Source organism: Miniopterus natalensis, chromosome X (genome assembly GCF_054644295.1).
Source record: "Miniopterus natalensis isolate mMinNat1 chromosome X, mMinNat1.hap1, whole genome shotgun sequence".
Lineage (NCBI taxonomy): Eukaryota > Metazoa > Chordata > Mammalia > Chiroptera > Miniopteridae > Miniopterus > Miniopterus natalensis.
Window position 1 is genome coordinate 45,304,621 of NC_142103.1, and position 9,494 is coordinate 45,314,114.

The 9,494-nt window shown below is 36.8% G+C and overlaps 1 pseudogene; it reads left to right on the top strand.

The window, feature by feature from the left end:
* The first annotated feature begins 235 nt into the window (after positions 1 to 235).
* Positions 236 to 8,705, top strand: LOC107530618 (cysteine and histidine-rich domain-containing protein 1 pseudogene; annotated as a pseudogene).
* The last annotated feature ends 789 nt before the right edge of the window (positions 8,706 to 9,494 follow it).

Sequence of the window (9,494 nt, forward strand, 5' to 3'; positions counted from 1 at the left end):
TATTTCTATGGAACCATAGAAAGATTACATATAGCCAAAGCAATTTGAACAACTATCTATGCACAAAAAATATCTTTACAAGTTCTAAAGATTCCAGGTGAGGTATTAAGGCACCTGGCAGAGCTCAAATTAAGAACAAAAACACATTGAAGAGAGTATGAAAGACAGTTTTGCTTTACTTTTATCATTCCACTTCAAGCCTGAGTAAACCTGCCTGGAAAGACACAACCTCTCCATGGAGGATGGAGAGTTAAGAGAGCAACTGACTATCATGGATCCCATCACCAGTCCATCACCAGTGTCAGACCAGCCCCCAGAACCCCAGGTTTGAAACAGGATTTCATAGACCCTATTTCTGGACCCCTTCACCTATGAAGACAAGACTTAAAGCTATTGCTTCTGATTCCAGGCTTCTGGACCACCCCAGAACCAGGCCAACCACTGTGTAGCCACCCACCAGTCCACTGTCTGCAGCCTAAAGCTCTGGGCTAATCCCAGCATTGGACTAGCTTCCACAGACACAGGCTTCAAGCTAACTCTCACGAGCCAAGTCTTCTTGTCCATCTTAGCCCCAGCCTGAGTCCTGTGGCTTCAGTCTTCAGGCATACACCAATATCATGACAACCTCCATGATCCTAGATCCTATGATAGCTCTCACATACTCAGGCTTCAAGCAAGCCTCAACAATGGACTTACCCCTGCAACTCAGCCTCTAAGCTGGCACCCATGAACCCAGATATCAAAACTATTCTTATGAGCCCATTTACCAGGCATACTCAGAGGTACCGAGTGCTTTACTGACACCTGTGAACCCAAAATCCAGGCCTACCCATGTGGACTCAGTTCTCAGGCCAATCACAGCAACCCAGGCAACATGCCTACCTTGTAAACCCAAGTGAGACACCCACACCAATAGGCCTAGCCCACCCTCATGGATCCAGATAAGAATGCCTGCTAACCCAGGACTCCAGCAGCAAACTCACCCAGGGGCTCCAACAGAAAACTCACCTGCAAATACCACACAGTGGACCATACAGAATCTCTGGATGAGCCGATTGGTGAAGGGTGTTGTCTGCTGAAGTCAATCTGTAAAGACTGGAAGTCTTGTCTATTTTTCATATGTGCAGACACCAATGAAAGGCCAAAAGAATCACAAATAAACAAGCAAACATGACCTTACCAAAGGAAACTAAGAATTTTGCAGTAAGTGAAACTAAATAGAGATCTATGAACTATCTGGCAAAGAATTCAAAATATTCTTCTTAAGCAAACTCAGTGAAATACAAGAAAACAATAATAGAAAACAAAGTTATAAAAACAATGAATGAATGTAATGATTTCCACAAAGAATAGAAATCATTAAAAAAGCAAACAAATCCTAAAGTTGAAGAAATGAATGAACTGAAGGGTGCAATAGAATGCTTCAAGAGCAGACTCAGTCAAGCAGAGGAATCAGTGACCTTGAAGACAAGTCATGTAAAATGCAGTCATGCATCTCTTAATGATGGGGAAACATTTTGAGAAATGTGCTGTTAGGCAATTCTGCCACCGAGTGATCATCACAGAGTGTAATTACACAAACCTGGATGGTATACCCCACTGCCCACCTAAGCTATACGGTATAGCCTATTACCTCTAGGTTACAAACCTGTACAATATATTACTGTACTGAGTACTGCAGGCAATTGTAATACAACGGTAAGTATTTCTGTATCTAAACATATGTAAAAACAAAAAGGCACAGTAAAATATGGTAGAAAATGTAACAAATGATACACCTATATAGGGCACTTACCATGAATGGAGCTTACAGGAATGGATGTTGCTTTGGGTGAGCCAGTGATGAGTGAATGTAAAGGCCTAGAACCTTATTGTACACTTCTGTAGACTTAGGCTCTACTAAATTTATTTTAAACATTTTCTTTTTTCAATAACTCATAGACACAGAAAACAGTGTGGTGGTTACCAGAGGGAAGGGGATGAGGTAGGTGGTAGTATGGGGTAATGGGCATTAAATGTAAGATGACAGAAGATGACTTGACTTTGGATGGTGGGCACACAGTGCAATATATAGATCATGTATCATGAAAATGTACACTTGAAACCTATATAATCTTATTAACCAATGTCACCATAATAAATTTAATTAAAATAATAATAACAATAAATTAACCTTAACTATTTTACTTTATAAATTTTTATTTTTCTAACTTTGACTCTTTTGTAATAACACCTTGTAAAACACATTGTACACCTTTACAACTATACTTTATTTCATTATGAAAGCTTTTATAAAATATTGTAATGTACATAATAATATGTGTTGTACTCTTCTGCAACTGGCAATGCAGTTGGTTTGTTTAAAAGAGAATCACAAAAGACATGTGAATAATTTGTTACACAATGATAATATAATGGCTACAGCATCACTAGGTGATAGAAAATTTTCAGCTGTTATTATCTTATGGAAACACCATACATGCAGTCCATTTTTTATCAAAATACTGTTATGTGTCATGTGACTCTAATGCAGTCAGAAGAACAAAAAGAAAAAGAAAAGAGAGAGAATAAAAAAGAGAAGAAAACCTACATGCACTATGGAATACCATTAACAAAAGGAACAAACAAACAAAAACCAATCTATATATAGTTGGAGTCCCAGAAAGAGATAAGAGGTAAAAAGAGGCAGAAAGCTTATTTAAATTTTAGCTGAGAACTTCCAAAGTCTGGATAGAAATTCAGATATCCAAGTTCATAAGGCTCATAGGCACCCCACACACACATTTGACAACCCCCATAAATCTTATCCAAAGAAATTGCATAAAATCAAAGACAGAGAATTTTAAAAGTAGCAAAGGAAAAATTTCTTACATACCAGGACACTGCCATAAGTCTATCACTGGATTTTTCCCCCCTACAAAATCTTGCAGGCCAGGAGAGAGTGGCGTAAAAATTCAAAGTGCTGAAAGAATAAAACAACCAACCAAAAATACCCAGCAAAGTTGTCTTTAGAAATGAAAGAGAAGTAAATAGTTTCCCAGTCAAACAAAAACTGTTGGATTTCATCACAACTAGACCTGCCTAACAAGAAATTATAAAGGGCAGTCTTCAAGTTGAAATGAAAAAGATGACAACAACATGAAGATATATAAAAGTATAAAAATTACTAAAGTGTAAAAATATAGTCTAAGTCAAAATAATACTATATGATGGTACATAAATAACATTTAACTATTATATAAAAGAAGAAAATATTCTCAAAATAAGTATAAATACAATAATATGTTAATGAATACACTATACACAAAAGATGTAAACAGTGATTCCAATAACATAAAATGTAAGTGGAAAAATAGTTCAAGTGTAGTTTTTTGTGTGTGTGTTGTGTTTTTGTTTTTGTTTTTTATAAAATAATGGCCTCTCTTTAGTGTCCTTTCATTATTATATTTTTATTTTTATTGTTGAAAATATTACAGCTACCCTATTTTTCCCCCATTTACCCACTCCACCCTGCTCCCACTTCCTCCCCAGGTCTTCACCCCATTATTGTCAGTGTCAATGGGTTATGCATACATTCATATAAGTCCTTTGGTTAAACTCTTCCCACGCCTCATCCCCCTTCCCTCTGAGATACGATAGTCTATTGCATGCTTCAATGTCTCTGATCTATTTTGTTTGTCAGTTTCTTTTCTTCATTAGTCTCTTCTTAAAGACCCTTCAACATTTCATGTAATACTGGTTTTGTGGTGATGAACTCCTTTATATTTTTCTTATCTCTGAAACTCTTTATGTGACCTTCAGTTCTAAATGATAGCTTTGCTGGGTAGAGTAATCTTGGCTGTAGGTCCTTGTTTTTCATCACTTTGAATATTTCTTGCCACTCCCTTCTGGCCTGCAAAGTTTCTGTTGAGAAATCAGCTGACAGTTGTATGGGTGCGCCCCTTTAGGTAACTAACTGCTTTTCTCTTGCTGCCTTTAAGATTCTCTCTTTGTTATTAACCTTTGGCATTTTAATTATGAGGTGTCTTGCTGTGGGCTTCTTTGGGTTCCTCTTGTTTGCTACTCTCTGTGCTTCCTGGACTTGTAAGTCTAGTTCTTTCACCAGGTAGGGGAATTTTTCTGTCATTATTTTTTTCAAATAGGTTTTCAATTTCTTGCTCTCTTTCTTCTCTTTCTGGTATCCCCCATAATGCTAATGTTGGTACACTTGAAGTTGTCCCAGAGGCTCCTTATACTATCTTCATATTTCTGGATTCTTTTTTCTTTTTGCTCTTCTGATTGGGTGTTTTATGCTTACTCATATTCCAAATTGCTGATTTGATTCTCAGCATCCTCAACTCTACTGATGATTCCCTATAAATTATTATTCATTTCAGTTAATGTAGCCTTCAATTTTGACTGGTTCTTTTTTATGTTGTTGATGACCTTACTAGTTTCCTTATAGTTCTTACTAAGATCCTTGACATTCTCATTAAGTTGCTTGAGCATCCTTATAACCATTGTTTTGAACTCTGTATCTAGTTGCTTGCTTGGCTCCATTTCATTTAGTTCCTTTTCAGGAGATTTCTTCTGTTCTTTCATTTGTGACATGTTTCTTTGCCTCTGCATTTTAGCTGATTCCTGGTATTTGTTTCTATGTATTAGGTAGAGCTGCTATGTCTCCTGGAATTGGTAGAGTGGCTTTTGTAGTAGGTGTCCTGTAGGGCCCAGTGGATCAGTCTCCTCAGTCACCTGAGCTGGACCTTCTAGGTGCTCCCCTGTGTTTACCGTGTGCTCTGTCCTGTTATAGTTTAGCTTTGGTTCCTATTGGCATCACTGGGAGGAATTGACCCCTAGGCCAATTGGCTGTGAGGACCAACTTCAACTACAGCCAAAGAGCTGCTGTGTTGGAGAAGCTTCGATGGAGGAAGATTTCTTTCAGTGGAGCTTTGGTATTCACTGAATCTGCCTCTTGAGTGTGTCACTTTTTGATATGGTAAGGTTGTAATCAGATGTGGCTGAGGCTGACCACCAGGTTCACTGTCTCTGGGGCCTCCTGGGAGATGCAAAGTAAACCCCTGCCTGTGCCTTGCTCAGGGTCACCCATGCTGAGCTACACAGCAATCTGTAGATGGCTACTACTTGTGTTGGGCTCCGATGTGCTCAGGAGAGGCCAAACTATGAATCAATGCAGGCTGTCACTAGTGCCAAGCCTGGGGTCACTTATCAAGAGGGATGAGGCATGTTGAGGCCAGCTGCTGCTTGTTTGATAGATTTTCAAAAAGTCATAAGCATGAGGCTAAAGAGGCCACTTGTACAGAAGTCACTGGAAATGTCTTGGATGAGCTTTTTTTTGGGGGGGGGGAGGGAGGTTCTCAGGGATTCAATAAGGCTGGGAGAATCGAGTAAGCCAGTTTGATGAAGACTCAGATATGGTGCCCCTCCTGCAGGGTCTGTGGCAGAGAGGGCTCATCAAAGAAACAATGGCTCTTGCCAGCACTCTGTCTGGGAGGACCTGCCATTCCAGCTCTTGCCCTGATTTCAGGAAAGTTAGTTCCTCCCCAAATGTCCCTGGATCTTTTCAAGCTGCTACCCAGCACTGGAGCTCAGAGGGTGTGAGTAAATCTGAGTGCTGGCCCTTTAAAAGGAGCTGTTTAAGATTCCAGCAGCCTTCATGTCACTCAGCCACAATTCCTGCTGGTTTTTATAGCCTGAAGTTGTGGGACTTCTCAGCACTGAAACCTTGGGCTAGGAGGCATGATGTGGGGCTGGGACCCCTCACTCTTCTGGGAGACCTCTACAGCTAAGATATCCCTCCTGGTTGTAAACCGCTGCACCTGTGTGTGGGGCCAAGATTTTGTTCAAGTTCCACCCTTAGGTCTCTGCCCCTCCTACCAGTCTCAAAGTGCTTCTTTAATTTCCTAGTTGTAGGACTTTTGTTCAGCTAGATGTCAGGAGGTTCTGAATGATGATTGTTCTGTATTTTAGTTGTAATTTTGATGTAGTTTTGGGAGGTTGTGAGTTACTTATGTATGCTGCCATCTTGTTGTCCTAAGTATAGTTTTTATGCAGCAGATATTAACTTATCAGCTTAAATGTAATGTTATAGCTATATGATAATTTAACTGAGCCTAATGTTAACAGCAAATTAAAACAAATAAACAAAAAACTATAGCCCTGCCCAAGGTTGAGCATTCAACTAGGATCCAGGTGATTGCTGTTCCATTCTTGTTCAGGGCACATGCCCAGGTTGCAGGCCCGATCCCCAGTCAGGGGCAGGCAGGAGGGAGCCAATCAATGACAACTCTCTCATCATTGATGTTTCTATCTCTCTCTCCCTCTCCCTTCCTCTCTCTTAAATCAATAAATATATATATTTTAAAAAACTATAATAAACAGACAAATGATTTTAAAAATGGAATCAAAGTATACCAATACCATATATCAAGTCACAAAGAATACAGCAAGAGACAATGAAAAGTACCAAGTAACTACAAAACAGTCAGAAAACTGTTTAACAAACTCTTACTTATCAGTAATTGTTAAATGCAAATGAATTAATATAACTAGTCAAAAGACATAGAGTGTTTAGATAGATATATCAACAAGATCCAACAATATTCTGCCTATATGACACATATTTAGTTTAAGGACATAGGTAAGTTGAAAGTGAAGATATGGAAAAGGATATAAATGGTAAGAAAATAATAACAAAAGTGTCTATGCTCATATCAAACAAAATAAAATATAAGTAGAAATCAGTTCTAAGAGACAAAAAGGTCATTACATGATATAAAGTGACCAATTATCAATAGCATACAAGAATTGTAAATACATATACACCCAACATTAAAGCACCTAAATATATAAAATAAATATTAACAGAAATGAAGGGAGTAATACACAGCAATACAATAATAGTAGAAAACTTTAAATCTCTACTGACATCAGTAGATAGATGAACCAGATAGAGAATCAATGAATCATTGTCTTTAAACCACACATTAGACTAGATAGATTTAATCTATATTTAAAGAATATTCCATCCAAAATAGCAAAATACACATTCTTTTCAAGTGCACATGAAATATTATCCAGGATAAATTAATGTAAGTCACAAAACAAGACTTAATGAATTTAAAATATTAAAATCATATCAAACATCTTTCAGATTACAATAGTATGAAACTAGAAATTGAGTATAAAAAGATAACTATTATATAATTAAAATATGGAAATAGGATCTGAATAGATGCAGAAAAGCATTTGATAAAATGTCACATCTTTTCATGATAAAAACTTACAAAAACAATTGCTATAAATGAAATGTACCTCAATGTAATAAAAAATATATATGACAAGTCCACTATTTACATTGTACTCCATGGTGAAATATTAAAAGTATTCCCCTTCCTGAGTATCAAGAAAAGACAAATGTATCCTCTCTAGCCATTCCTATTTGCATAGTACTTGAAATCCTAGCCAGAGAAAATAGGCAAGAAAAGAAATGAAATGCATCCAAATAGAAAAGAAAAAGTAAATTTATTTCTGCTTGCAGATGATATAATCTTATATATAGAAAATTAACTAATTAATTAATTCAGTAAAGAAAAAAATCAACATACAAAAATCAGCTCCATTTCTATAGACTTAAAACAAAATACCTGGAGACCAGTGGTTGGAACAGGGGATTTGTAAATGCACCCACTTAGAGTTCCTGTGTTTGTGCCTGACTTGTAATTTTGGGAAAATAAATGGTCCTGCCTTTCTACAAACTGAGGCTGTGGTCAGTGCTTCTATCTCAACATCAAGTCTAATGATGCTTATACCTTCCACCCAGGTGTTCTAGTCTTCAATGATGCATTTAAAGGTTGATTTTGCTGTAAGAAAACAATTAATATTTTTGATTTTTTAAGAATTGTAAACTGCACAATAGGTAGACATAATAGTGAAAAGCCACCTGAGTCAGTCAAACCTGAAGAAAGTACTATTTGGATTGAAACCCAAATTATAGAAGCACAATCTTCCAATAGAAGTAATAAAAAGGTGAAGTTCAGATGAACCAACAATAAATTTAGAATTAAAAGTATCTGACCCACTAAAACAAGCATTTCAAAAACTTAAACTGTCATCAGGGAATGAAGAAAATAAGAAAGAAGAAGACAGTGATAAAATTAAGATTGGGCTCTTGTGTAAAAATGAGAGGTATTTAAAGGCATATCAGAGTCTACAGAGTCTAGAAGAAGTGTACATAATTTTGGAGTACCTATTTTCAATGAAGGGATGGAATACTGGAGCTATTATAGAAAATAAGACAAACTTCTGATTTTAATACATTCTTAACCCAAGAGAATGTATAACAGGGAAACATGTGTGGATTGTGAAGGATGCTGAGAAAAAGTTGTTCCATGTAGACATGACTGGCTCACACTGGGGGTGAAGTCACCATTTCAGCATATGCTAAAAATTCACTTCCAGAACTTAGTCAAGTAGTAGCAAATAGTACATTGTTAAATGTGCACATTGTATTTGAAGGAGAGAAGGAATTTTTTATCAAAATGTGAAATTATGGGGTGTGAGTTATGTAAAGTGAAGAAGTTATGTAACTATGACTGCAACAACTATTGAGATCACCATGAAAAAAGCTGAACTGATACTATGAGGAAGCCTTGAACTGACTGTAATAAAAAACCAGGAAAAGCAAAAAGGAAGATAAAACAGAATGAGTTTAATGAGAATAAAAAATTCTTATTGCCTATTTCAGAATCCTTAATATGTGGTATAGTGGTGGCTTGCTGCTATAATGTTTTGTGTTACTGTTGTTATTGTAGAATATGGCATTTCAGGGGCAGCAGTAGGTTGTTTTCTTTTTTTAGCAGTAAGTTCTTTTGTTTTCCATTTTTAAATTTATCTTCATTGTGGAAAGTATTACAGATGTCCCCATTTTGCCCCCCATTTACCCACTCCACCCTGCTGCCCTTCCAGGCCTTCACTGAACTATTATCTGAGTCCTTGGTTTTTGCATATATACATATAAATTATTTGGTTAATCCATTCCCACCTCCCCACTTCCCTCTGTTGCATGCTTCCATATCTAGATCTATTTTGTTTGTCGGTTTATTTTGTTTATTAGATTCCACATATAAGTGAGATTTTGTGATATTTGTCTTTCTCTGGCCAGCTTATTTCACTTAGCATAATACTTTCTAGGTCCTTCCATGTTGTTTCAAAGGGTAAGAGATCCTCTTTTCATCAGTAGATGAGTGGATAAAAAAGCTATGGTACATTTACACAATTGAATAATATGCAGCTATAAAAAAAGAAGGAACTGTTACCTTTTATGGCACCATTTATGGAACTGTGGATTATTATGCTAAGCGAAATAAGCCAGAGTAAGGTAAATATTGTATGATCTCACTTATATATGCAATCTAATTAACAAAATAAAGTGACAAACAAAATAGAGCTAGAGGCATGGATACATGAAACAGACTGACAGAGGTCAGAAGGAAGGG